The 12,317-nt window shown below is 34.4% G+C and overlaps 1 long non-coding RNA gene across 1 annotated transcript; it reads right to left on the bottom strand.

The window, feature by feature from the left end:
- Positions 1-5,041: 5,041 nt before the first annotated feature.
- LOC106305385 lies at positions 5,042-6,701 on the bottom strand. Its single transcript, XR_001262976.1, has 3 exons — positions 6,522-6,701; positions 5,503-6,126; positions 5,042-5,310 (listed from the first exon to the last, which is right to left on the bottom strand). It is a non-coding gene; the product is annotated as an uncharacterized LOC106305385 (long non-coding RNA).
- Positions 6,702-12,317: the final 5,616 nt, after the last annotated feature.

Here is a 12,317-nt window from a genome sequence, read left to right as displayed (position 1 = left end):
ACTTAAAACATAGGTTTTGAAAAGTAAAAACGTGCATAATGAAATGACCAAAAGACCCTTGAGAAAACATGAATTCGGCCAAATAAATAGACGCAGAGCGACCTCGGCACGTCGCTGCGAGAGGTCGCTCCCGGGTCGTTTCTTTGCGAGCGACCTGGCTGTGTCGCTCCGAAGACGTCGTTCCCAGATGGAATGGCGAGCGACCTGGCTGTGTCGCTCTGAAGACGTCGCTCCCGGCTTGCTCAGAAACCACAAACGCGAGCGACCTTAAGGTGTCGCTCTAGGAGGTCGCTCCCGGTTTGTTCGTCGCTCTCAAAACGACACAACCCGAGCGACCTCTGGGTGTCGCTGTGGTGAGGTCGCTCTAGGAGCTGGAGCGATTTCGCCTTGTCGCTCTAGGAGGTCGCTCCGAAGCGTAAATGGCGAGCGAGTTCATGGCGTCGCTCCGGTAGGTCGCTCCCATACATTGCTCGTCCAATGACCACCTTAATCACCTCTTTTGAGCTCCAAACGCACCCAAATATCTCCAAGAACTCCATGTGGTACTACAATACCTAATATAGACATATGTATGCAAAATGCAACCTAGACATGGCTAAATCCTAATCTATATGATGAAAATGCACATGAATAAATGGATAAAACAATGTAAATATGCAAGATATCATCATTCCTCTCCCGCCAGATAGAGTATATAGTAACTTGCAGGACCAGTCGCAACAAGATGAAGGTGATGCGATCATACTTCTGTGTGAGCAAGCTCGACACTGTGATTTCCCAGTCCGGATCAGGCTCAACTCCAAACAGATTACCCACAACTTGCACCCACAACGTGTAGGTATATGGACAAGCGAAATACAAATACTCCCTAGTCTCATCCGGCTCACCACAAAACATGCAACATTGTGGCTGGCCCCATCGACTAGTTCATATATTTCTAGAACCAAACAAAAACTGGAAATCAAAAGAATGGAATCGGAACCGAACGCCAATGCCTAGATGGAGCCATGACATCGCACAGTCACTCTTCCAGGATCCTTTCTTGATTCCTTCTAAATCAGAGCCTAGCAACATCATGACACACTAATTTTATTACCTCTTCCAAAAGAAAATAAAACTAACAAATTTTACACATTACTTTTACTAATCACCGACGATCTTATTTTAACCCAAATCAGCCTCAATTTTGGAACAACTCAGTCCGAATAACATACGCTTCAAAAGCAATATTTACCCAGGAACCGAAAAATTGAGTCGTACCGAATAAAGAACAAAACCGAATTCATAAATATCCGAATTTATTATATATCTTTAGAACTAAGAAACCAAACCGGAATGGAACTGGATCCTATATCTTTAAAATACAGTTTATATATCTAAAATATTAATTATATTTAATTTTAAATTAATTTGATATCTTAATCTACTATTACAAACCAAATTACCCTAACAACAAATTATCCAAAAAGAATTATCCGAAATATTTCAAATTATCTGAATCACAATATTTTATCCCAAAAAACGAATTACCCCCGAAAACCTGAATATCCAAAAAAAAATTCAAACTAACCAAGATTATATGAAAACTAAAACCGAATTAGACCGGATATTAACCAGTTTTTAAATTTGTTATCTGAAACAAAAACTGAAATAACCAAACCAAATCAAATTTGATAAATATAAGAATGGGTCATATATCTCTAGAACTGAAAAAAAAAAACTGAACTGAAACTGAAATTCCTATGCCTAGATGACACGTTATGGAAATTTGTTTTTTACCTTTTGATTTTTTAATTTTTCTAAACTAAAACAGGATCAAACCTTTTTTAGATATCAAACCTTTTTGTGTGATTAAACAATACCGAACCATATATAAAGTAATTTATCAAATTTTATATTTATAGTTATGTGCATTGGTATTAGTAAAAATAGATATGCTCTTGTAATTTAATTAATTTAGTTTATTAACGAAACCAAATAAAATAAAATATATTATATTTTGACATTTATGGTTATATATATATATATATATATTTATTCTACAATGGTACATCTGGAAAGGAAGAAATAATAAAGTTTTTAGTAATCTGGACGTGAATCCTCTAGATATCCTTAAACTGACAGAAACGGAATCAAAACTCTGGACTGAGGCACAAATATTGAATGACCAAAAGAGGACTCCACAGGCAGAGGCTACGATTCTTCCGTCAATTCCAGGAAGAAGGTGTTTTACGGATGGTTCCTGGAACGATAATGATATTTTTTCAGGTCAAGGATGGTACAGTACCTTAGAAGGATTTGAGGGTTTGATGGGGGTAAGGAATGTCCGGGCTTCCCTCTCTCCTCTTCATGCAGGAAACGTTACTATGGGCAATGGAATGCATGAAAAATTTACGACAATTTCAGGTTACGTTTGCAACAGATTGTTTTCAATTGGTGAAGATGGTTTCAGAACCAGAAGAATGACCAGCGTTTGCAAGTTATTTGGTAGATATAAACAGCCTGAAAGAGAGTATGTTCTGAGCAGAGATTATCTATGTACCAAGAACACAGAACAAGAAGGCGGATAGCTTAACCCGCAGTGCTAGGAAGGAAACGTCTTTTGTAGTTCATATGGATCAAAATCTCTCAGTGTGGTTTACAGAGTCAATATGAGTCTGTAAAGTTGATGATAAAAAAAAAAATATATATATATATATATATTCTACTCTTATAATGTTAGTCTATTTTAAATTCCTCGAGTATATTGGAGACCAAGGTCATTTAAACACAATCAATTGTAGCCACAATCTCCTGTCCAGCACAGGTTACATCACAACAATACCAATCTGATCTAGATTCTACGTGTGAAGACTGTGGAAACGCCGAACGCGAAAGGAGTCAAGGACACGCATGGTCTACGCCCAAAAATGCAGCTACACGGATTAGGCAAAAAAAAAGTAGCTACACGGTAGAAACAATCCAAATGGGTATATCATAATTATGGCTAAAGTATGGTGAAAGTGAAAGTGGTGATAATGCAAGTTTACCATCAAACTTATAATAGTTATTTTACTAGCTAATTCATTGAACCAGGGGCTGAGTCCCCGCGCTTGCGCGGGGTTGTTGACATTAGATGTGTTATAAAACTTTAAATATTTTATAGGAAGTATTACGGATTGATTTGTTTGTTTAGTGAAGAGGTTTATTATGGGTTGATGTTATGCTTGCTCCGCACATCGGTTATTTATTCTAGTGTGCACATCAACTATTTCCTCTATATAGACACATTTGTGCATTTTATAGTAAATTTTTTTATAAATTAACAATGTTGGGATTTTAGTATTTTAGTAATTTACATAGTTATCAATTTACAAAAAAGTTCCTTTTAAAATTTTTCAATTTTAAGATATATTTTTTTCTAAACTAAGAAAAATATTTGATTTAATGTATGTACGTTAATTAATATTTTGAAATTTACATCTATATTAGTTTTATTATGTTATTTGGTGTATATAAAATATGTTTCACATAATTTAAATGTGTTTAAGATATAATTTTACTAAATATCATCAAAATATATTAAATGTTAAAAAAATATAAAGATAATTCCATTGTGAATATAAAACAAAAAATACAATGATTGGTTTGTACTTATATAAAATGTATATACATATAAATTATTAATTTATACTGAGACCATATATTGACATAGGATTTTCTGAAAATTTATTATCTTATTATTTTATCGATTTGTGTTAAAATTTTGAACCGCACAGAATATTTTTAATTAATTTATGGTATTTATTAATTTATCGAGTATTAATTTATAAAATTTGTACTGCATCTCATTTTTGTAATCAATTATAACCCCATAATTCCAAAACAAATGAAAAGTGAATTAAGTTAAAATAATACCATAACAAATCTGTATATCTTTTTCCACATGGTTATAACTTATATGATAAAACATATTTAAGCTTCTCTCACCAGAATCAATAGAGCTCACACGTCAAATTGCTTCTCCAAAATCAGGATCGAAAAGTTACTTGGTCAGTGAATCATCACCTTTAAGAGGAACATTTATCACTTTGAAGCTAGCCGGCATCAAACCGTATACCTTAAACCTGGACTACGACAATCCATGGTTTTCTCCCAATTCTGGTCAACAATAGGCACTACATCAGCACGTAACAAACTAAATAACTTCAAGGTGACTATGTTTTATCACAAAACCACCTGAAAATATGATGATGTGATAAGTATTTCTCATATTAATATGAGTATCAGATTTTCTTTTGTCAAACGGATGAAATTCGAAATATCTCATAAACCATCAGGTTTAAATAATAGCACATGACTTTCTTTATAATTTGTTTCTTTGCTAAATTTCTAGAAATTAACATTCCGTTTATTTTAAAATGTTATATTTTTTTAAACTGTTTCAAGAATGAAAATTTGATTGAAATTCTAACTATATGATCTTAACCATCATGCTTTGAGCCCACCATAACCAAGGAATCCAAACAATATTCTCAATAACATATATCTCAAGAGTGATGACAATCTGCAAAAATGTATAAAACAACAATCATAAATACTTTCATAACATCTATAAAGGTCTCACCCTACCTCTCTATAATGGCAAAATTTCAGAGATAACAAATCACATGTCTGAAGATAGCTTCTCCCTCAGCCCAGCAGGGTGAATCATAAGATCACACAGATCACAACTGTAAAAAAAAAAAAAAAAATCTAATCACCACTTGTGACTTTATAATCTCCTGGATTTGAGCAACTTTTGTGACTCTTTCCACTTGCTTTGCGCAAATAGATACCAAGGGAGGAGTTTTCCGCTTTGCTGGAAGGCTCAACTCAGTGGCCCTCACCATCAGACTCGCCCATCCATTAGCACTCTTCTCAACATATATCTCAAGAGTGATGACAATCTGCAAAAATGTATAGAACAACAAACATAAATACTTTCATAACATCTATAAAGGTCTCACCCTACCTCTCTATAATGGCAAAATTTCAGAGATAACAAATCACATGTCTGAAGATAGCTTCTCCCTCAGCCCAGCAGGGTGAATCATAAGATCACACAGATCACAACTGTAAAAAAAAAAAAAAAAATCTAATCACCACTTGTGACTTTATAATCTCCTGGATTTGAGCAACTTTTGTGACTCTTTCCACTTGCTTTGCGCAAATAGATACCAAGGGAGGAGTTTTCCGCTTTGCTGGAAGGCTCAACTCAGTGGCCCTCACCATCAGACTCGCCCATCCATTAGCACTCTTCTCAACATATATCTCAAGAGTGATGACAATCTGCAAAAATGTATAGAACAACAAACATAAATACTTTCATAACATCTATAAAGGTCTCACCCTACCTCTCTCTATAATAGAAGATGAGAGGAATATATATCACATTACCGACACGTTTAAAGCTAGAAACGGAATGAAAATGACTAAAAGTAACATTATAAAATCAAAGAGGGCAGAGAGAGAGTGATGTACATTGAATCCAACATATAGAGTAAGTTCTCTCCGTTAGAAAGGTTGCTTTTAGGAAGAACATGAGGCTTTCCTGACGCCATCTCTTCTAGATGACTGAGATCATCTCAGGGTAATCTATGGCTGTGAGGGGAGCTTCCAATAGAAGAGCAGCAAAATTAACAACCTGATCAGGTGCGGAATTAACATCTTTTCATTTGGGAGAATGGATGATAACAACATCTGGTAATGGTGTCATTGGTCCTAGCTTCCTAATAGAGTCCCAGTCAAGCATGACCTTAACCTTGATTCCGAGCAAACCCTGCACATTTATGGGGTTTAATCACAATCGCTTTAGATATTTTTATTGTACTTAACCATTAAGAAGAGAATGAGGAACTCGGAAGAAGAAACTATCACATGTATAACAGAACATGTTTAACTGCATAGTCGATATACTCCTTGGTTGGTTGACCAGAGCACTGTAGCCTCCTCCATTGTCTGCTTCCTCAGGTTCCAAGGTTGAAGCCACATTAATTATGCTCTTTTCTCAACGTCACTGCTTTCTGCTGCAGCCTCACCATTCGGAGAAGCTCTCTCTCTGCAACACAATGCTCCACAGATCACATAAACAACCGACACCTTATACTGCATAAGGTTCAGTTAAGACAAAAATTAAATTAATGCAATGGAAGAAGATGAGTCAGAAAACATTGGGAGCAGAAAGGTAATATGCAGAAATGAGAAGAGCACTCTAGCAAGAGAGCTATATGGTGTTTAAAAACAAAATAAAAACAAACCAATTTCATGAAATAGTTATAACTTAATAAAAAGTTTTACATCTTTACATTTATAATCTTAAAAGGACGGCCAGTTTTAATATAAAAAGATAGAAGATGAAAAATAATAGGGAGCTGGCTAACATTAACAAGAATCTGAATTCAAAGTCAAATAAGCATGATTCAAGTATGATACAACCAAAACCCAAAACTATTAATCAGTAACAAAATAGCTAATACAATGCACGAACTGTAATATCACACCTATTACTGAGCCGACTGTTGATTCCCACAACTCCTCCAACGATCCTAGAGAGCTATGGCTTTACGAAGAGGTTAGCGACACTTCTCTTCTCCATCGCCAACAACTCTCAGGTCTGCAATTCCGGTGGGATCGCGAGCACCACCGGGACGTGGCTCAGCCGCCGGATCACCGTATCCTGCATTGAAAGGATAGAAGAGTTAAATAATATAGCTTTTCCAAAAATAAAACAGAGACGGGAATATATGATCTTCTTAGCCTAATAAGATGAGAATACCTTTTCATCGAGGAGAAGTAAAGTGATTCCCATGAATTCACCGTTCTTCTTGATGTTTCGAGAGTCCCAAAACTATTACCCGAGCTGAGAAGATCTATTTGTGACAACCCGTCCTGCGGACCCGAGATTTCACAGCGCTGCAGCGCACCGATCCTAACCCCTCACCGTGGGAAGAACTGCTTCCACATCCACTGGTAGGTTATTGATGCGCTTGGCGTTACTCGAACCCAAGACCTCACTCTTTAACAACTTTCCACAAGACAAGTTGTCACCAATTGACCTGCAGTTCGAGTCCCACGATAAAACTGCATCTTTCTTCTTTTCACATCACTTGAATAAGAAGTCTAGCAAACCTTTATTCTATGTGTACTCTCATTGAAAAATAAAAAATAAATAAAGAGAAGAAGTGGAAGAGATTGTCGTTGTTTTCTCTCCTACTTAGTGGAATGAGATGGGGCATTATATAGCTTAGGAAAAAGCCAAAAACGTTTTTGGTCTTAGTGGAGATAAATATTGCATTAATTTTTGGTATTAACCACAAAATTAATCACAAAATTAAAGAAATTTTTTACCTTGGTAACCAAGACTAATTCTTAACAAGAATTGATGACTTTTGACCAAGTTTTATTCTCTAAAAGACTTGTTTATTTTTCTAACCAAATTTTTATTTTTGTAGTGATCAATTACATAAAATAAAACTTTAATGTAAAAATATAGGTTGTTGGATCATGATCGATGTACCCGAACCATTATCTAAACCAAACCCAAGTCCGAGTTTACATTAACTCAACTTGGTGTGCGCACTTGGTTTAGTATAAATTCACATTCTTTATAATTGTCTAAGGTTATCAACCTTGTTAGACTTCTCCACAATGTCTATTTTGTGCTATTAAGGCAACAATCATAAGACAAACATCTCTCATTCAAACAAACTTCAATTTTAAAATGTATTAAAATTGAGTTCCAACAATCCCCCACATGAATAGAAATGATTTTAAACAAATAAATACTCGATAAAAAGACTTTTGAGAGTACAAACGAAAAATCCACTGCAAATGAGTTGGTAGCATGTTTCAGCTTTGAACCAGTCATTGGCAATAGATATCGGGTTTACTCGACCAGAAGGTGACATGATGTCTTGAACCCCACAGACTTTGGTGTAAACCAAGACAATATCTATCGCACAATTTCATTTTCTCACAGAACTAAGTTCTCTATTGTGTTCATTGTGGCCCTGAACTATTCCTGGTTTTCATGAGTGAACTTAGAGAATATAACCTTACATTCATTCTCCTAGAAACGACCCCATTTCACACTTATTAGGTGATTTATCATGAAAAGTATTGAGTAATACTCGGCTTTAGAAGCTATGGAATCATTAAAAGCTAATGCTTATCCTTTTCACATTCGTTAGCACTTTTATTATCTTAGGAACTGAGTAGAAACCAAAGCTTCACAGTGCTTTGGTAGATTAAGTTTTACTTAGTTTTCCCTTTGAACCTATTTCTCGGGATCTCCAATCATTTAGGTAGAGTTGCCGCCAAACTTCCTCTTAAATCATAGGCTTTACAGCAATTCCTCTTGATAATTTTTTGATTTGATCTCGTGACACACCTTTATTAATCCAATCATTATAGGTTGTCCAACTGGATATAATCCATTGGGATTAATCCGTTTGAGATAAATTATCAAATGGTTTTATGTCATCTTTTTAGAAGATACCAAAAACCACTATATCATAATATTTAGTGTTCAGCCACTAAAGAAATTTTTTATAACATCATTAATCTTTTACCAAGTTTTGAGACATTTAGTTCCTTTAGTTATCGAATGCTATGAACATATGTTTCAAATTTAATCTGTTTCACAGAATGAACTTAGAAAATTGTAATGATGTGTTGTCACTATCAAGCATAAAGACAAATCCGTCTGTGGAATTTTAGTTTTTAGAATCGAGAATCAGATCACCAATTAATATAATTGTATCCTTTCAAGATTATTAGGTCTTTACCATGATGTAACTATAAATTTTAGGATATCACAAGAAGCTCAACTCTTTAGTTATAATTTTACAGAGTTTACAACCTGAATTACTCATGTGGTGGCTTAGTATATGTACATAGTCCACCAAACTGAGTCTTACACAACTTTGTGAGGTGTTATAGACTTTTAGTTGTGTTATAATGTATTTTGAATCTCACAAATATCATTCAGCATATGAGCTTGAGACAAATGATTCCTACCAAATATAATGTAATCAATATTACTAAAATCATATTTTGTAATCTCATGCCATAATTGTCAAACTTCCCACTAAAATATTTTTAGTTTGTTTAAGCAGATTTTTATGGTGTGATTTAAATATCAAACTATATCCGTGTAGAATACATTTGAAGCATATGTATTTGAAAATATGATCTTAGCAAATATTCATGTCATTTTTGGACTTAGCTTAAATCCATATAACATTTCACATCCATCACTAGGACTTTTATGTTTCGTAATATTTAATGTTCCAAACATTAGTATTACAGCTGTTCTTGGAGTCAAGAATTCAAACAATGTTTTTACCCAAAAACTTTGAATTACAAGCCCAACCTTGTACTTATTATCCAGCCACCAATTTTCAAATCTTGTTTTGAACATATGTTTATAACCCAAGGCCTTAAACCCGTTTAGTAAATATGTCATATACTATGTACGATTTTCCATAATGGAGTCTATTTTACTATTGATGGTTTCCTTCCATGAAGGTGTCTCATTTGTGAAATGATACTTGTGAAATTTCTTGGTTCATTCTCAAGAAAAGAACAATTAGGAAATCTTTACAATAGACTTGCGTCTATGCTTAATTCCAAATGTGATCACTTCTCTTTGTTTATGAGTTTGTTTTAGATTTTTATCATTGAACATTCTCATTTTCTAAGAAAAGTGTATACATTTATTCCATGATTATATTATCATGAATATCCAATTTATTTGATTTATAAATTAAAATCAAAAGGCACCAAAATTATGGGGTTTTTTTTTAAGGTGATATTGCGCTTTTTCCTATGCACCCCATACTCAATATATATGTTCAAAAGACACATACGTTACATTAGTATGTTATCCAACTTTAGATGCCCAATATCACATATTATACAATTTAATCAATGTGAATAAATTGCAATTCAAATTAGATTAAATCTCTAGAATTAATAAAATTCTAAGATAACTAATTTCCATAAATGCGAATTCTAGAAATTAAAACATTTTAATTCTCTAAAATAAATTGCTCAAATAATTTAGAAATTATTCTGAAATACACCGCAAAGAAATTGGGAACAATGGGCTAATGCGAACTAGTCAAAGTTGTTATTAGCTAGAATAGTTCAAAACCAATTAAACTCAGAATTAATAGGCTATTTAATACCAAGTCAAAGCATTAACATTTTTAACAAGTAACACTTTTTATAACACGTTCAGAACAAAACCAATTAAGAACTGATAACTTTTTATACCAAGTCAAAACATTAATAATTTTAACACTTTTTAATTTTAATAGTTAAATGAGTCAATCCCAAAACAGTTACCACTTTTGTAGAAAAGCATTACTCGATCAAACTAATTAAAGTCTATTAAAAAGTTGGAGAGTATTTGATTTTTTTTAACGAGTTGAAACTTTGCTTATTTTAATTAATAAACATCAGAATCAAACGTATATCAACTATCAAGCAAACTAATCTTGACAACATTTTTTTTTCCAAATCAAACTCAACAACTTAAACAAATAATCATAGAAAACAAATTAATTACCACTGAAATTTTTTTGAGAAAAATCAACAAGTATCAGACCATGTAAGAAATTATATTCTATAATATCAACTAATGCAAAATAGTAGAATAAATTGCAGAAGTTAAGAATAAAATCACCGTGTATTTTCTGGTATTTTGTTGAACTGATTCAACCATATCTACATGATCACATCATATATAACCTGTTCTACGACCAAAAACAACTTCACAATTATCGGATCGGTTAGTGCATAAAAGCAATAAACGTGTTTTGAGTTAAGAAAAGAGATTCCTAAGTCTCGACTCTGCAAAAACTCGTTGTCTATTTCGTTTGATTCATGGTATTTCTGTATTTATTTAATGTTCTTTATAATATATCTTACAATTATTCAGATTGTGCCCCTTTGTAAATTAAGGTCCTACAATTAGATTATTAAGAGTTAAGATTGTAGAAGCCGGAAAACCGGATGAAAAGAAACGATATAATATAAACGATGTTAAGGAAAATATATAGACGATTCGCCACCGTAACGAAAATGAAAGCATGGAGTCGAGACGAATCTCTTTCCTTAACTCCTAATATTCGCTCCGTTAGTGCGACGGATCTGTACGAATATGAGTCTCAGGATAAAACCATGATAGGTTATCACGCGGCACTCGTGAAGAACCTCTACGAACTAATATTTCTACGAAACACTCTCTAGAACTTACGCTAAAGGATTTGCTGGTTTTGGTTGTGAAAAAACGTTGAAAATGAAGAAGGAAGAGAGTCGATATATAAAGAGGAGACGAGGAGCGGGTTTTCGAAACTGTTGCCAACGTTTTCCGAAAATCTCTCAAGGATCTCGGAGTGGAACGTTGAGCAACTTTCTCCGCAAGTTTCTCTCTTGTTGACTCGGTTCTGATCCATTTCGAACAGATAAACTTCGTGTCGTTTTTAGACAAACTACATGTCGTTTATACACAAATGTCATGCTATTTTTTGGAAATGAAATGGCAAAAACGTTGAGATTAACTTAGTCCAAAGCGAATCTTATTGGGCCGGAGGCCCTCCACCATGACCCAAGACCCAAGACCCACCCAAGACCCAAGACCCAAGCCCAAGTCGAGCCGAGCCGAGTCGAGCCGAGCCGAGCCGGACGGCGCCGGCGGCGCGCGCGTTGGGAGCCTTCCTCTCTCTCCAAGCTGTTTAAGCTCTCATAGTGAGAAGGCATATTTATATCACTCCAATTCTCTCCTCTTGGCCGATGTGGGACTCTTCCCCTTAGCCATCTTTCATTTAATTAACATTAACTTGGGTTTATTATATCTAAAGCCCATGTCATTTACATTCACAATTTAATCAAAGCCCAAAGGCATTTAATTGATCCAACAATCCCCCACATGAATAGAAATGACTCTAAACATATGCAGACTCGATAGACTCTAAAAAACTATACTTATTCTAATCCTGACTAGGCTAGACAGACTTATCGAGAGTGTATGCAAAAAATTCACTGTGTTTGAGTTGGTGGCATTTTTAAGCCTTGAACCACTCATAGTTAATATCTGTCGGGTTTACTTTACTAGAAGGTGAACATGATGTCTTGAACCAACCGGTGTTTTATGTAGACCGAGACAACATGCATAACGCAGCTTCATTTTCTCGTAGAACTTAGTTCTCTATTGTGTTCATTTTCTATTGTGTTCATTGTGGCCATGAACTATTCCTGGTTTTCATGAGTGAACTTAGAGAATATAACCA

Source organism: Brassica oleracea, chromosome C7 (genome assembly GCF_000695525.1).
Source record: "Brassica oleracea var. oleracea cultivar TO1000 chromosome C7, BOL, whole genome shotgun sequence".
Lineage (NCBI taxonomy): Eukaryota > Viridiplantae > Streptophyta > Magnoliopsida > Brassicales > Brassicaceae > Brassica > Brassica oleracea.
This window is presented reverse-complemented; position numbering and strand designations above follow the sequence as displayed.